At 42.3% G+C, this 15,116-nt stretch overlaps 1 pseudogene; it reads right to left on the bottom strand.

The window, feature by feature from the left end:
* Positions 1–1,836: 1,836 nt before the first annotated feature.
* LOC111726402 lies at positions 1,837–2,018 on the bottom strand (annotated as a pseudogene).
* Positions 2,019–15,116: the final 13,098 nt, after the last annotated feature.

The following is a 15,116-nucleotide window of genomic DNA, read 5'->3' as shown; positions in this document are numbered from 1 at the left end:
GGCGCCGCCACAAGGCCCGGCTATTTTCTTGTTGCAGTTTGCCCGGGGCCGGGTTGGAACCCGCCACCTTTCGGAGGTATATGGGGCCGACGCCCTGCTCACTGCGCCACAGGCGCCGCCCTGGCATAACATTTTAGAGTGACAGGAATTACAGGTGAGGTCATAACTCAATAGGTGAAAACATGCATTGGTTTAGCCCCAAAAGGTGGGACATCTGGAAGTGGGGGCATTTACAGGTGATAGGTGAGCTTAAAGATATTTTTTAGCTGACAATTGGCTGAAAGAGTTAGGCTTTGTCTAAAAGACCAGGAGTCAGAGAAAAGGACTTAGGGACAAAACATCCATTGACTCAAATGGTTTGTTATGTATATTGAGGATGTAGGTCTGGCATGGCCTTAGGCCTGTTAATGAGTCACAAAAGACATCTCTAACCAGGGGAGGAGGCATGATAAGGTAAATTTAAAACTCCAGAGCTCAAGGAATTCTCCAGCCTAGGCCTCCCAGAGTGCTAGGATTACAGGCGTGAGCCACTGCGCCCAGCCTGTTTTCCTTATTTTCTTAATTACATATTTTACTGAGTGTTGAATGTTATGCGTGAAAAGTTTTAGTAATAATTTGAGGCCTCAGAGTCTTTATCTTTCTCCATAAAAGAATAATTTTTGTTTTTGAATGTTGGATGCACTGGTGAAATAAAGATGACTCAATCTTAGTTAATAAGATGAAATTAGTTACAGTATATATACATAAAAAGAGGGAAGGTAGCTATTTCAATACATTTTGAAAGGACAGCGATTTTATATCTTTTGTATGAACCTAGATGGAGTTACTATACTAATGAGGAACCATTTAGGCTCTTAACCATATCAAAGGCCTCATTTGTTAAAATTGTTTGGACATGCACTCAGTTCATTTCTGGAATGTTATCAAGACTCTTAAATATTCCACCATTGTTTAAGTTGATGATATTTTGTCCTTAGGCCAGAGTTAAAGGGGAAGCCGTGTTCATATCCATGCTCAGATTAGCTTAATGGTAGTAGTGAACAACAAAAATTTCTCAAGTCTGGCTTGGCTCTTGTAGCTGAGTGGTTATGGCACCTGCCACATACACCGAGGCAGGCAGGTTCAAACCCGGCCTGGGCCAGCTAAACAGCTATGAAAACTGCAACAAAAAATAGCCAAGCATTGTGGCAGGCGCCTGTAGTACCAGATACTTAGGAGGCTGAGGCAAAAGAATCACGTAAGCCCAAGAGTTTGAGATTGCTGTGAGCTGTGATGCCATGACAGTCTACTGAGAGTGACATAGTGAGACTCTGTCTCAAAAAAAAAAAAAAAAAGAATTTCTCAAATCTGGGTGAAAACCAGTGAGAGGTAGTGAGGGCACATGAATTTAGTCAAAAGCTCGCTCACCATACCTTTTGTGTAAACATTGGAATCCAGACATTTAATTTCAGTAATGGAGGTACCACTTTCTTATAGGTTCACAGGGTTCTGAATCTTTTAAGCTTTTATTTTTTTCTTTTTCTCTGAGGGCCAGGCAAGCAGAGTCCAGGCCAGAAAACATTATAGTGGTGTAGACAGAGACAAGATAATGGGGATTGGGTTGTGTGAGCACTATGATTATAACCTGTGGTAGGGTGGAGAGCTGAGAGAGTCTCCATGCAGACCCTTAGTTTGAATATACTTCCAACCAAAAAATTTGTCTTTCTCTGAAATACAGACGATTCATAATCCCAGTTAATAAGATGAAATTAGTTACAGTAGATACACATAAAAAGAGGGAAGATAGCCATTTCTTTCTTTCTTTCTTTCTTTCTTTCTTTCTTTCTAACGATGAAAACCACCCAGAACGCGTTTTCTCCCTCTCACTTCGCCCATAAGAGAAGAGGGATCATCAATGGCAAGGGCAGTTACGGGATTGCAACACTAACAGCCGGCTTCATGCTCAGCAGAATATGCTGTACCTCCTCATGGTTTCCAGTGCGCCACACATTCAGAGAGACTTCTCTAGTAACAAACTATAGCAAACAGGAACAGTAGATCAGGGCATAGGCCACAATCCCATTATTAGGTATCTACTCAGAAAAAAATTTTTTTTTCCTGTAAGGCACTAGAATGTTTACTGCAGCTCAATTCACAATCACCAAGATGTGGAATCAATCCAGGCGCCCATCAACATGTGAATGGATTAATACACTGTGGTATATGTATACTATGGAACATTATCTTACCATAAAAAGACAGAGATTCTATATCTTTTGTATTAACCTGGATGGAGTGAGAAGAACTTTCTCATTAGTAGAGCCTCACAAGAATGGAAAAACAAGTATCCAAGGTACTAATATGAAACCAGTAGAAGAACAAATACACAAGAGAAAAACACAAGCTCAAGTGGGGGGAAGAGGAGAGCATAGGAGGGAGGAAGATGGTGTGCTCTCACGGAACAGCACAATGTAAGGGTGTATGGCACACTTTCTGGGGGAGGGACACCATTGCAACCAGGACTCTACCTAACAAATGCAAACAATGTAACCTAAGTGTCTGTACCCTCATATTACTATAAAATAAAAGGATAGGACATGGAATTAATTGAAAGATAAAATGGAGTGATAAAATTCAGCATTCTTTCAGCATGAGGCATGTAGTATAACCCCCATTTTGGCTGAATCTTTGGTGGTGCTTTGTCTTAAAAGATACATGCATAGGACTTAAATCTTCAGATCCACACAGTACTGAAGAGATTTGTGAATGTCTCTCTCCCCTAGATTTGGAAGTTTCTTGAAGAATGACTGTATCTTCTCTGTGATCTTTCATAGGTCAACAGGGTCATTTTCATTTTCAGAGATTACTAAAAAAAAAAAAATCAAGAAATCCCAAAACAAGTTTCCAAAAATGGTAGCCTATTTTAAATATCTACATTTTAAAGAGTATGCTTTTTTGCAGATCAAAATATAACTATGCTTTTCAAAAGCTAAGATTCAGAATTCTAAGAAATAATGCTCATATACAAAGTACCGTTTTAGGATAAAAGTTTAAAATTGAAGAATTATCACCCTTCAATCCTGTCACTGTAGCTCTATATTTAAGGCCTTTTATGTAGATGAAGTCTTTAGTCACATGTGCCTCCTGTATTCTTACCTTGGCTCACTCTTACCTTATTCATGTTTGTACCAGGAGCCTAGATGGTGGTTGCTTCCTAGTAGACTTTCAACTAAGCTCTATTAAGAATGATCACTAGAATTCTGAAAGTCAAGATAACAGAAAAACGAGTTTGCTGTTCAGTTGCTAGGGCTCCCAATGCTGTCTTCTAACCGGGACTTCCTCCAACCAAGGACCAAACTTATTAGTTCTCTGACCAATAAGAAGTGTCATTATGGGCAAAAATTAAAACGAAATTTTGAGTGGCTGCAGCTGAAGCAGAATGTCCTGTGACCAATAGAAAGTGTCATTCCCACGGGGGGAAAAACATAAGGGGGGCAGATTAAATCGAAATTTTAATTAAAGATTAAATCGATGGGTGGGATTGGGCACAAATTAAACCCCAAATTCTGACTTGCTGCAAGTAAACCGGGACGTCCTTTGACCAATAGAAATTGTCGTTCCCACAGAAAAAAAGAATACAGACCCATATTAAACCAAAATTCTAACTTGCTTCAGCTGAACCAGGACTTCCTTTGAACAACAGCAATTGTCATTGCGATAGAAAAAAGTATTTGCAGAGATTAAGCCGTAATTCTTTCTGGCTGCAGCTAAACCAGGACTCTTCCTCCAACCAAGAAAAGGCCACTCGCTTAGAAACACGGTTTGGGCTGTTCCCTTACACGGACCAAGGATGAGTACAAATCACCAGCACAAAATAAAACTTGCTACCACGAAGAAATCTCGGAGACACGTTTTAAAACAGCCTTCGTAGGACTACAGATTGCAGGCTCCATAAATTCTGATTGGCTGTAGAAAGACTCTTGTCTGAAAAAAAAAAAAAAAAAACAATGCTTGCCCCAGCTAAAAACTGACCTCTCTCACCAAAAAACAAAAACAAAAAACCGCTGGCGGGGCTTAACCGGTGTTTGTCCTCAGTGGGAACTTATCCTGCTGAGATACAGCCTTTGGGCTACCTACCTCCCTACGGATGGAGGAGCTGGCAGACCCGAAATTGAAAAAGGTGTTTCCAGTAAGAAATGGCAGGCACGTTTGTACCCAGCGTTTTTCGGCCTAGAAGCCGAGGCTTTATATATCCTGATTGTCTGAGAAAGGACTTTTCGGCTTCAAACCTGACTTGCCCCGGGTAAACAGTGACTTTCTGTAACAAAGAAACCCAAGGCAGAACTCAACCCAGATTTCTGGAAGTGCGTTCTTATTCCGCGATAAACACCGTGTAATCTATTGCCCTGCGCAGATGGAGGAGGGGTAGAAAGCATAAACACCTTGGCTGACTGCCAAGGTTCAGGCCTGTAATCCTAGCAACTCGGCGACGCGGCGGCGGGTGGATCGCTTGAGCTCAGGAGTTGGAATCCAGCCTGAGCAAGAGTGAGGGCCCCCCTCTATCTCTACAAAAAATGAAAACCTGAGGCAGGAAGGTTTGAGGTTGCTGTGAGCTATGACTCCAGGGCACTGTACCAAGGGCGACAAAGTGAGACTCTGCCTCAAAACAATTAATTAATTAATCAATTAAAGAAAGAAAAGAAATCATAAGCACCGCTAAATTAAACTGGGCTGCGACTAAAACATCGAAGGCACCATTACAGTAGGAGCAGTTGGGACTGGAAATCTCAGGCTACATCTGTCCTGAGTTGTTGAGAGACTCATGGATTAAATCGTGACTTGTTGCAGCTAAACAGTGATTTTCTCCCACAAAAAAAAAAAAAAAAAAAAAAACGGTAGGCAGAGCGCAAACAGTATTTCTTCTAACCGGACACTGACTCTCCTGAGAAATGCGATTTGGGCTGCTCCCTTACAGGGACCCAGGAGGGGTAGAAATCGCCGGCACTACGAAATTGAAACGTGCTACCAGGGCGAAATCTCCCAGACACGTTACAAACGGGCATTCTTCGACTACAAATCGCAAGCTACATAAGTTCTGATTGGATGAGAAAGGACTTTCTGCTCAAAACCTGACTTGCCCCAGTTGAACAGAGACTTACTCTGATAATAAACAGCAGTTGTTGTCCCAATGGGACACTGAATCTTGCTTAAAAGCTCCATTTTGGTTAATCCCCCAGAGTAAAGGATGAGGAGTTGAAAGCGCAGCGTGCTTATTATAGTGGGCTTGGTTGTTAGGACTAGACCTGGCATGCTCCATAAATCCTGATTGGCTCAGAAAGGACTCAACGTTTAAAAATCTAGTGTTAAATAAAATCTCTACTAGATGACAAATGAGTCACAGGTTAAACCCTGCCTTGTTATGGCGACACACCGACTTCCTAGATCTAAGACATCACAGGCAGGCAAAACCAGCGTTTGTCTTAAGTCTGGACTTAACTTGGCTGAGCAATCACTGTTGAGCTATTCCCCTGTGCAGATGGACAAGGAATAGAAATGCCTGCTAATCCAGGACCGAGAAATCAATCAGAAGACTAAGTGTTGGGGTTCATCGACAGACATAAAGCCCACGTCGGCCAGAAGACTGGGTTCTGGAGACCCAGAAGTCGCCTGTCAGGCGTCCCGGTGACAGCAGCTGAGGAAAAGCTCTACGGCTCACGGCTCCTGAGAAGCTGCGGGCTCCACCCTCCCAGAGGTGCTGCCACCTAGAAACACCAGCCTTGGCTACCTAGGGAAGTGCTCCTGCGAACCAGTCAGGGCCGGGTAAGCAGTGGAGCTGGGGCCCTGAAAATGAAGGCACAAACCGCCAGCCTCCCTGCGACCCAGAGAAACGAGCTTTGCAAAAGGGCGGTCCTGGGAGCCCGCAAGGGATGGCAAGCGCGGAGATGCTAAGGGCAAATTATTGTTTTGGCTTAATCAAAGGCGCTGTCACTGAAAACCATCCTCCCTGGGAAACAGGGACCTAGAGACTTAGGGCAAATAAGTTTGCGACAGAAAATCCGCCGGCTTGGCGCTGTCTGGCAAAGAGCTACCAGGAACTCGGGATACTGTGGCGGTGAAACCGGCACCAGCGGTCCTGCAGTGTGGGAAGCGATTCCACGGAGCGAGCAGAAATCTGTGCACAACACAACCTGAAAACTACCTGGTCGGCCCTCTAGGTAAAGCTCCAGTGAGAAGCCGGGGACTGGATGTAATGAACAGTTTTACCAGGGAGGAACCTTTACCAGGTAACAGTGATGCCAGCGAGAAATCGGCGTTTGGAAGGTACTCAGTAGGGATGCGACCGACCAACATACAGATATGGGAAAAGAGAGGCAGGCAGTGCCACACAAACACGTCCAACTCTGTGCAGCCAGTGACTCTACTGGAAACTTCGACTGCAAAACAATAAGCCAGACACCTATCATACCCACGACTGACAAAATGCCTTTACCCAGCACCTAAATCCTGCTGACTTAAGCCCCAAGCAGAGAGCAGGGTAGATGCTGAGACACATGGGACTCAACCAAAGCAACCTTGCAGTCAGGGAATCGATCAGGAAGTGAAAGTGCTGACCAGAAACCAGCAGGTCGGTGAGTACAGTAGATACAGTATACTTTTAAATGCGATGCCTTGAAATCGTACACGACTTAAGGTAGCATTCCAGCGGGTGATCCGTAACCTGACTCTAATCAACAGGAAATATTAGAAGAACACAAATTTAGCACTATTAAATGAAATGGTCATTTTAAAAAATTTTAAGATCGCGAAAGTGAAGAACTCTTTGATATTAAAGGAGAATAAAAAAACATGTTAAGTAAATGTGATGCTTAATTACATTGTGGACTGAAACATGAAAAGGAAGAATATATATTGAAGCGTCCTAAAGGACCTGGAAGAGAAATGAACTCTGACCCACACTGGTGCAAATAATTGGTGATTTTATTCGCACCTGCGCAGGGGGGCCGTTGCACTGAGACAAGCGGCCCCTCCTATGCAGAGTTTTCTGTCTTTCATACCTTTTTTTTTGCATAGCTTAAGCGAGCAGGGGTGGGTGAGGTGCATTGCCATTGGCGGGGTTTCAGTTCCATTGTCAAGGGATACATTTCAAATTACAATGGTTACAATCTTACAACAATAATTGATTAATGGATACATCTTAGATCACGATAGTCATCATTATACAACGGTAATCAATCAATGGGTATGTCTTAGATCACAATGGTTAACAACAATCAATCAGGCCCCAGTGAGTCTTCTACCATTTTTCACCTGCTGAAAACCTAGTGGTAGTGAAACTCGGAACTTTCCGTGCTTCTTCTATTCTAGAGATCATGGGAACATGGCTGGGAAAAGCCCGTAAAGCAGAAGGGCGAGGGAATGGGAGGCTTGCCGGTGGGGCAGGGGAATGGGAGACTTGCTGCCCGCTGCGTGGGGTGAGTGGGAAGGAGGGAAGGAGACGGAGGGAATGGACTTGCCCATGGGGCGGGGGTATGAGAGGCTGCCCGCAGGGTGGGGGAATGGGAGGGGGAATGCCCACAGGTGGAGGGAGCAGAACCTCACAACATTATATGCTGTAAAAGGCCTTATTAGGGAAATGGCAAAATAGGAATATGAACCCTACAACCTAAATGGATTACAATAAACTTACATTTCCCAAATGTGGTAACTGTACTGTTTTTATCTAAGAGAATATCCCCTCTTCATAGGAAACACACATTAAATTATTAAAGTATACTGGCCACAAATTTAACTCTAATCTCAAATTCTTCAGAAAGAGCACAGGAACAAAATGTGTTATATTATTAAAAACTGGAGAATATGGGGTGGTGCCTGTGGCTCAAAGGAGTAGGGCCCTGGCACCATATGCCAGAGGTGGCAGGTTCAAACCCAGCCCTGGCCAAAAACTGCAAGACAAAAACAAAAACAAAAAACTGGAGAATATGAACAGAAAGTATATGTGGTTTCTGAGGTTTGCTTGTGTTTTTTCTTTTATATTTTACATTATTTTCAAATAAGAATTTATACTATTACATAAGAACTGTGTTATTTATGATCTGCAACTTTCACCTTCCTTCCAGTGTGTATCCTGTGCTTTCTCTCTTTCTTTCTATCTTTCTTTCTTTCTCTCTCTCTCTCTCTCTTTCTTCTTTCTTAGACAGAGTGTCACTCTGTTGCCCTCAGTAGAATGCTATGGCGTCATAGCTCACAGCAACCTCCAACTCTTGGGCTTGAGTGATTTTCTTGCCTCAGCCTCCAAAGTAGCTGGGACTACAGGTGCCCACTGAAATGCCTGGCTATTTTTTGTTGCAGTTGCCACTGCTGTTTTAGCTGGCTGGGCCGGGTTTGAACCCACCACCCTTGGTATATGGGGCTGGCATCCTACCCACCAAACCACAGGCACTGCCTGCAATGAAGCTTTCTTTCCCATGATTTCACTTTTCTATGCCTGTGAGTCTCAAACTCTCTTCAGCATTTTATATAGTGAACATATTTCCTCAGATTCCAGGATATCTCACTCTCCGTATCTTCCCTTTGCTTCAGCAGACACTCAATCTTACTGTGCTCTGCTGCATCGTCTTTCTATATCCAAATTCTGACAGGCTCTAGGATTAAATACTTTGCTTTAGAAACTATTTTGGAGTAATTTTCTACTTTAAGTAGAACCAATATCCTCCATGTTGCTGCATAAGACAGATGCACACTCTACAGGGGGAGCTGAGACAATTTGGTAAAGTGATTGTTTGCAATGGGCAGCTATGGACAGGTTAAAGGAAACCCACAAGGGGTAGGGAGCATTCCAGACCTGATTTCAGAATAGACCATTACTCCTCCTAGGTCAGTAAGGACAAGAGAATGAGTGGTGTTAGACAAAGCCAGAAACTACTGGAAGAAAGGGCCACTCCACAGGATCTTTGACTTTAGTCTCTACCCTGAGGCCCAGCTGGGACAAATGAGGGAATAAATGCCCCATTATTTCTCCATATAAGCAGCTGGTATCCTTCAGTGCCTAAACCAAATTAGAAGTCTGGGGACAAAGGTAGACAGGTTACATCCTGCAGCACAGAGCAGGGAGAAGAGCGGTAAGTGAATCTGGAGGGGCAAATTGGCAATACCCAGCAGGGTCTTTACATTGATCAACATTCCAAAAATGAAAAATTTTTAAATGGTCCAAGAACAATTCTATGCTCATAAATTCAGGAATTTAATTAAAATGGACCAATCCTTCGAAATCCACAGTCTCCCCAATTTACCCCAAAATAAAATACTCTCTTCATAAGTATTCCTGTCACTATTAAAGAAATTGAATTCACAGTAAAAAAATTTCCCCCAAACCAAATCTATAGGCTCTTAACATTTCACTGATTAATATTACCAATACCAAACAGTTAGAGAAGAAATAAGATGAATTATACACAGTTCTCCTAGGAAATAATAGAGTATTCAATATTTTCTAACTCATTTTATGAAGTCAGCATTGCTATGGCAAGGAGTACTCTAACACACAACTACTGACCAATATCCTAACTAAACATAGATGAAGAAATTCTCATCAAAATACTAGCAAATAGAATTCAGAAATACACTTTAAGGAATAATGCACCACATCCAAGTAAGATTTATGCCAAATTGAAGGCTAGTTCAATACCCAAGAAATAATCAATATTATTTACCCTATTAATAACCTAGATTAGAAACACTATATGAGCCTATCAAATGATGCACAAAACATATTTAACAAAATTTAATGACAATTCATGATTTAAAAAACTGTTAGGAAAATGGGAATAGATGGGAATTTCTTTGAAGATATAAGGAATAACTACAAAACTCTATATTTAATATGACTTGTAATAGAAAAAGGCTCAAAGTTTTCCCCATAAAATCAGAAACAAGGCAAAAATATCCATCATTTCTACTCACATAGTCCTAGAACTGTTTGCCAGTAAAATAAGGCAAGGGAAGAATATATTAATTGGAAATGAAAATATAAAATTTCATACTTGGAGAACATGACTATGTAGAAAATCCTAAGTCTAGAAGAACACTTCCAGAACTTATGAGTGTGTTTAACAAGGTCACAAGATACAAGGTCAATGCATGAAATTCAATCCTGTTTCTATATATTGGTAATACACAACAGTATCTGAAACTGAAAACACAATACCACTTAAATAACTCCAAAATACTTAGTTATATATCTAACCAGACATGTGTAGCGTGTGTATAACAAAAAAAAAAAAAAAGAAGAAAAGAAAGAAAAAAGAAAAAGAATACTACAGTATCCTGGTAAGAGAAATTAAGGAAACCTGAATTGATGGAGAGGCATATTATATTCACGGAATGGAAGATTCAACACAGTATGTAATACATATGTCAAATCTTTCTTTATGTATAGATTTAACACAATTTCTATTAGAATCCTAGGAAGATTTTTTGGTTGATATAAACATGCCAAATAAATTAGTTTTTTCCCAAATGAATTAGTTTTAAGGAAAAGGAAAGGAAATGTAATTGCTAACATAATTTTGTTTTTTTTCATTTTTATAAATGAAGAGAGTACTTGTGCAGTTTTGCTATATGGATACATCGCATAGTTGGGAAGTCTGGATTTATAGGGTATCCACCACCCAATAGTGTATGCTATATTCATTAGCTAATTTTGAGCCCTCCAATTCCCTCATTCTCTCTTGCCTTTTGGGATCCCCAATGTCTAATCTTCCACCTTTCATGTTAATGAGCATACAGGTTTTAGGTCCCATTTATGAATGAGAACTTGGGTAGTTGATTTTCTGCTTCTGCCAAAATTTTGAAAGAGAATAAAGTTGAAGGAATCATACTACTTAACTGAAAGACTAGGTACAGGAATCCAGGCAGTGTGGTACTGATGAAGAGCTAGACACATAGAGGAATGGACTGGAATAAAGGGTAAAGAAATAGACCACCCAGGGAGGCGAATTGATTCTGGATAAACCTGTGATAGGAATTCAATAGAGTGAGGACTGTCTTTTTAACACTGGCTGTTGGAAAAATTAGACATTCATAGCCTCAAAACAAAAACAAAGCAAAATAAAAATTCTCATCCTAAACCTCTACAGCATTTATAAAAATGAAGTCATTATAGATTTTATACATAAAACATAAAAGAATAAACTTTTTAGAAAGAATAACAGGGAGAAATCCTGGAGACTGGGGATTAAGCCAAAAATTCCTAGGCACGACATCATAAGTACGAGCCCAACAGAAAATTGATAAATTGGACTTCATCAAATCTAAAACTTGTATTTTGCAAAAGCTTGGTATGAGTATGAAAAGTCAAGCCGCAGATTGGGATAACATATCAGTAAGTTACACATCTCACAAAATGCTGATCTCCATAATTATATAAATAACTAAGCTCAACAGTAAGAAAACAAAAACTTCAATTAGAATACAGAGAAAGAGGTGAACAGATAACTTCACCAGAACAAGAATATACAAAAGGCATTGAGCATTTGAAAGATGATCACCATTAGCTATGAAGGAAATGGAAATGATGCTTTGATGAGATACCGTCACATCTTTGCTAGAATGACTAGGATAAAAATGTTGGCAATACCAACAGCTAGTGAGAGTAGCAACAAATGGATCTCTCAAACAGTGCTGGTGCGAATGTAACAAGACATGAAGCCACCATGGCAAACTGTTCAGCAATTTGAAATAAGTTAAACATACCGTGTACACATGTATTAGTTTTCTATTGCTGTGTAACTCATTACCCTAACCCTAAACAATAATTCATTTTCCAGGTGTATGCATCTCCCTTATTGCATAAACTTCCTAAGAGTAAAAAGCTAAATCAGAAAAGGAAGGACATTAGGCAGCCGCTGTAGCTCAGTGGGTACGGTGCCAGCCACATACACCCAGGCTGGTGGGTTCAAACCCAACCGGGGCCTGCTAAACAACAGTGACAACTGCAACAAAAAATAGCTGGGCATTGTGGTGGGCACACTGTAGTCCCAGCTATTTGGGAGGCTGAGGCAAGAGAACCACTTAAGCCCAAGAGTTTGAGGTTGCTGTGAGCTGTGACACCATGGCACTCTACCAAGGCTGACACAGTGAGACTCTGTCTAAAAAAAAAAGGGGCGGTGGCGCCTGTGGCTCAGTGGGTGGGGTGCCAGCCCCATATACTGAGGGTAGTGGGTTCAAGCCTGGCCCCGGCCAAACTGCAACAAAAAAATAACTGAACATTGTGGCCTATGCCTGTAGTCCCAGCTACTCAGGTGGCTAAGCAAGAGAATCGCCTGAGCCCAGGAGTTGGAGGTTGCTGTGAGCTGTGTGACACCACAGTACTCTACCGAGGGTGACAAAGTGAGACTCTGTCTCTAAATTAAAAAGAAAGAAAGAAAGAAAATGAAGGACATTAAATTCTGGCATATCAGCATATCCAAAACATAGTCTTTCACATGCCATCATTTTCAGGAGAACAGTAACAGGTCCTTTTGACAGAGAATACAAAAAATTTATCCTGTGGTGTAAGACATGAATTAGAATAGTAGTTTGCCAATCACTTCAGACATGATGCATATAGTGACCCAGTGACAGCATCCACTGACAGAATGAGCCCAGGGAATCCTGACTGAGGAAGAGGGGGAAGGCAGAGCCCAGGGTGGTGTCTAACCATAATCCTTAGGAAGTTTCTCACTCCAGAGAAATCTCAGAAGGAGAAGGATCCTCAGAATAATTGTTCTTCCCCCTTTCTGACCTTGCCTTCCTCTGGTCATAGGTTTTGACCCCCCAAGATATGGTGGATAATATCATTCAATTCCTCTTTCTAATGAGAGGTAGGGTGCCAGGGAAAGCCACCAAGGGAGTAGAGATGGCAGGAAGGTAAGCTCACTGCAGATTCAATTAGCAGAGCACATAAAGCCCACTACCCAGCCCAGGTGGCTGGATTTCTGATGTCCACTTCACCACCGCCTTTGCCCTCCACCCCAGCCCTCTTCCCACAGGTAAGCTCCATTGTACACATTGGCAATCTAGGATATGGAGACTCTTAAGATAGAAGCAGTTCTTCCTGGGGCTTTGAACCTGAGGGACGTAAGAGCTATGTTGTCCCTGGAACCCAAAGATTGCAGAGGCACTTGAAGGTGACAAGGTGGGGCAGGGAGGGGCCTGAGAAGCGCTTGGAAAGTAGGGTCTGAGCAACTTACAAGGAGCTTTTTCTGAGCTAAGTTCTCAGAGCTGCTGCCTGTCTGTGGATAGCTTGGAGGCTGAGAACTTGCAAGTGAATCCACCAGCTCAACTCATGGTGCCAATCTGTGTACTGGAGATGCTACCGCCCCTCCTACAACCAAAAATAATGGGTGTTGGAGGCCTCCCAGCCAGACCCGGCACCCACACCCAGCTACACCCATTCTGAGCCTCTACCTTTCCCAACAGTCACACCAGGGACACACATGACAGAGGAGAATTTCACATTTTTGGACAATTTTATTGAGAAGGCAAAAGAAAATGCATAAAGTGTTCTAAAAGGCAGAACTTTCTTATATCTCATTTGAACAAGTATTTCTGGAGGATTCCTAGAAGAGGATCATCCAGTGAAAGGTAGCAGAGAAAATCTCAGGGTCCTGGCTTCAAAGGTGGGTAGGAGAGGCAGCTTTAGGGCTTCAAGCCCGAAGGGTGGGGAATACACCGCCAGCAGCCTTGCAATGTCCAAGGGTGATGCCAGGGGCCAGCAGTAGACTGGCGGTATCCAGTTAGAAGTTTCAGAATCAGGTGCTGGGACCACTGAGTGGGGTTGTCTGGCTGCTCTGGGGCATCTCTCTCTCCTAGAGGCACCTGTGGTGCTTCCTGAGTTGTGGTCCTCTAGTCTCAGGTAAGCAACTCTGTGTCCATAACAAGGCACTGTGTGCCCTAAGAAAATGACGGTTTCATAAACAGAAGAATCCTTGAGGGGGGAGAAAGCAGGTCTCAACTGAACTCTTGGCTGTCCCAGGATAGCTAGCACTAGCTGCCATGGAAAGGGAGAGGCCAGCCTTGCAGAGCTCAGGGTTAGGAGTATTGGGGGCCTGGGGTCTGGCTTTTTGTATTCCTGGCCAGGTAGTCCAGGTAGAGAAAGTGCTGCTCCATCCCCTCTGAGTGCTGGTGGGAGACAGAGTATCTGGGATTCAGAAATTGCTGGTATTTGCTTTTTTATAGTATTCAGGTGTCTTGGTCATTCCTAACTAGATATCAGGACCCTAGGTGATGTGCCCTGTGGTGGATCATGCCCGTAATCCTAGCACTCTGGAAGGCCTAGGTGGGAACATCCCTTGAGCTCAGGTGTCCTAGACCAGCCTGTGCAAAAAGTGAAACTCTGCCTCTAGTAAAAGTAGAAAAAGAAAATTAGCTGGGCTTGGTGGTGCACAAGTTCCACCTACACCGGAAACTGAGGCAGGAGGATGGCTCGAGTACAGTTTAGGTTGCTGTGAGCTGTGCTGATGCCACCTCACTTTAGCCTGGGCAACAGAGTGAGACTTTGATGAAAGGGAAGGTCAGGGGAGAGGAAGGGAGGGGGAGAAGAGAAAGGAAAATAGAAAAAAAAAAAGAAAGTGGGGTGGTAACTTCAATTTTAGGAGACAATTGCTTCAGAAGAGGGAGTTGATGATATTAACATAAAATCCAATCATCTGGGATTAAATTGTCTAGATTGGCCAGCATACATTGGTTCAGGGGTTGAAAAGAAAACGTACTGCTGAACCTGTGGAAGAAACGCTGTGTTTAGGGCCCCTGGCTTATACAAATGTCATTATTGTACCCAATCCCATTGCTAGTCCTGCAGCAGAGACTGGAACTTTGCCAGCAAAGAAATCTTTGGGGGTGGACGGTGATGTGTAAGTGATGATTCAGGGTGTTAATAAAGAGGAGGGAGAGGTAGTTGCCCAATGTTAATGGGGGATTGGAGGGACAACAGAGTGTGGAATTTGAAGTTTGATTTTGAGAAGTCAAATGTTAAAGACTTCAAACACTTGATATTAAAATAAGAAAGGTTTCAAACAGTTGATCAAAATAGGGTCAGAGGTCACTATAAAATAATGGTTGTTTACATAACCAAAGTAATAATTTAAGGATTTTAAAAA

This window comes from Otolemur garnettii, unplaced genomic scaffold (genome assembly GCF_000181295.1).
Source record: "Otolemur garnettii isolate 467f Iridium unplaced genomic scaffold, OtoGar3 scaffold00063, whole genome shotgun sequence".
NCBI classification, from domain to species: domain Eukaryota; kingdom Metazoa; phylum Chordata; class Mammalia; order Primates; family Galagidae; genus Otolemur; species Otolemur garnettii.
The sequence above is the reverse complement of the archived record's forward strand: the minus strand, read 5'-3'. Positions and strand labels throughout refer to the sequence as shown.